Genomic DNA, 2,500 nt, shown 5'->3' on the forward strand with positions numbered 1-2,500 from the left:
AAGACAGGCTTTTCATTATAAACTACAATTGTTTTGCAAAAGAAATTATGGCTATCGTTAGATAACCCTCACTCTTTGTTGCATTGGATAATGAAAGATGGATGTATGAATGAACGAATGTAATGCAAATTAGAATCATGTTGCAATGGCTAAATGTTTGCAATAAACATTCACAATTGCGACTCTAATGCAAATACAATTCAATTGCATTCACCATATTAGCATCTACAATATCACTATGCAGAGTGTTTGATTGTTTGAAGGTTGTATTTCTCTTATAATAAGAGGGTAATACGTTAATGATCCTTCCGCAGGTTCACCTACGGAAACCTTGTTACGACTTTTACTTCCTCTAAATGATCAAGTTTGAACATCTTTCCAGCACAATCCGACCACTAGTTTCCCAATGGTCTGGATTGACCAGTCCGAAGTCCTCACTAAATCATTCAATCGGTAGTAGCGACGGGCGGTGTGTACAAAGGGCAGGGACGTAATCAACGCAAGCTAATGACTCACGCTTACTGGGAATTCCTCGTTCATGGGCAATAATTACAATGCCCAATCCCCATCACGAAATGGGTTCAAGCGGTTACCCACTCCTTTCGGAGCAGGAAACAGTATGCACGATGACCACTTCAGTGTAGCACGCGTGCGGCCCCGGACATCTAAGGGCATCACAGACCTGTTATTGCTCTGTTTCGTGCGGCTGCGAGCGCCGCTTGTCCCTCTAAGAAGTCCTTACAGTGCTACAGCATCCTTACCCTAGCCAATTCTGTAGGCTAATAGCAGCAGAGCCCTCAACAGCCGAAACCATCAAGAGATACTACCACCCACAGGTTGACTAAGGGGGAGTACTGCAGTGTAAACTGCAAGTCTATTTAGTAGGCTAGAGTCTCGTTCGTTATCGGAATTAACCAGACAAATCACTCCACCAACTAAGAACGGCCATGCACCACCACCCACTGAATCAAGAAAGAGCTCTCAATCTGTCAATCCTCTCAGTGTCCGGGCCGGGTGAGTTTTCCCGTGTTGAGTCAAATTAAGCCGCAAGCTCCACTCCTGGTGGTGCCCTTCCGTCAATTCCTTTAAGTTTCAGCTTTGCAACCATACTTCCCCCGGAACCCAAAAACTTTGGTTTCCCGGAAGCTTCCATTCGAGTCATGAAATTAGTTACTCAGAATGATCGCTGGTTGGCATCGTTTATGGTTAGAACTAGGGCGGTATCTGATCGCCTTCGAACCTCTAACTTTCGTTCTTGATTAATGAAAACATTCTTGGCAAATGCTTTCGCTGTAGTTTGTCTTGCGACGGTCCAAGAATTTCACCTCTAGCGCCGCAATACAAATGCCCCCGTCTGTCCCTCTTAATCATTACCTTGGATTCTTAAGACCAACAAAATAGAACCAAGGTCCTATTCCATTATTCCATGCAAGATCATTCAAGTTAAGGTAGTGGTACGCATCATATAGATGGTTGACCATACCGTTTTTAGGCACCTCTTTCGAGGTTTTGGACGCCTGCTTTGAGCACTCTGATTTTTTCAAGGTAAAAGTCTCGATCGCTTGAATCAACACTCGGTAAAGAGCATTGATAGCAAATATCGAGCAATTTTCTGTCTAAACACTATGAATGTAACCACCAGGAAAGAGGAATGAAGGTTCAAGCAAGCATCCGTAGACACAAGCAAGAAACCTAACATCACCATCTAACCCTTTAATCAGTGGACCCCATAGGTTCGACTGAAATCCAACTACGAGCTTTTTAACCGCAGCAACTTTAATATACGCTATTGGAGCTGGAATTACCGCGGCTGCTGGCACCAGACTTGCCCTCCAATAGATCCTCGTTAAAGGATTTAAATTGTACTCATTCCAATTACGGGGCCTCAATAGAGTCCCGTATTGTTATTTTTCGTCACTACATCCCCGTACTGGGATTGTGTAATTTGCGCGCCTGCTGCCTTCCTTAGATGTGGTAGCCGTTTCTCAGGCTCCCTCTCCGGAATCGAACCCTAATTCCCCGTTACCCGTTACAACCATGGTAGGCGCATAACCTACCATCGACAGTTGATAAGGCAGTTGCTTGAGGGATACATCGTCGGCTCAGAGGCCATACGATTTGCTCAGTTATTCAGAGTCATCACAAGAAATGCAACCGAAGTTGCTAAGATCCCCACTGCTAGTCCTTAGACAGCGACCGAAATCACTGAACAGGGTTCTAGGTGAATAAGAATCATTGGTCTTGTACTAATAAATGCGATCCTTCCGTCAGCAAGCTGAGGTTGGAACACTTGTTCATGTATTAGCTCTAGAATTACCACAGTTATCCATGTAAAAAAGAATATCCGAGGAACCGTAACTGATTTAATGAGCCATTCGCGGTTTCACTTTATAAACAGTATGTACTTAGACATGCATGGCTTAATCTTTGAGACAAGCATATGACTACTGGCAGGATCAACCAGGTAACTTGATGTTTTAGCAAAGTAAAATGCTAAACA

General features: G+C 43.8%; 1 non-coding gene across 1 annotated transcript; it reads right to left on the reverse strand.

The window, feature by feature from the left end:
* Positions 1–297: 297 nt before the first annotated feature.
* On the reverse strand, positions 298–2,467 carry LOC149092597 (small subunit ribosomal RNA). Its single transcript, XR_016200785.1, has one exon. It is a non-coding gene; the product is annotated as a small subunit ribosomal RNA (ribosomal RNA).
* Positions 2,468–2,500: the final 33 nt, after the last annotated feature.

Source organism: Tetranychus urticae, unplaced genomic scaffold (assembly GCF_039701765.1).
Source record: "Tetranychus urticae isolate SD_2017Ah unplaced genomic scaffold, NJAU_TeUrti_SD_1.0 Scaffold_7, whole genome shotgun sequence".
NCBI classification, from domain to species: Eukaryota; Metazoa; Arthropoda; class Arachnida; order Trombidiformes; family Tetranychidae; genus Tetranychus; species Tetranychus urticae.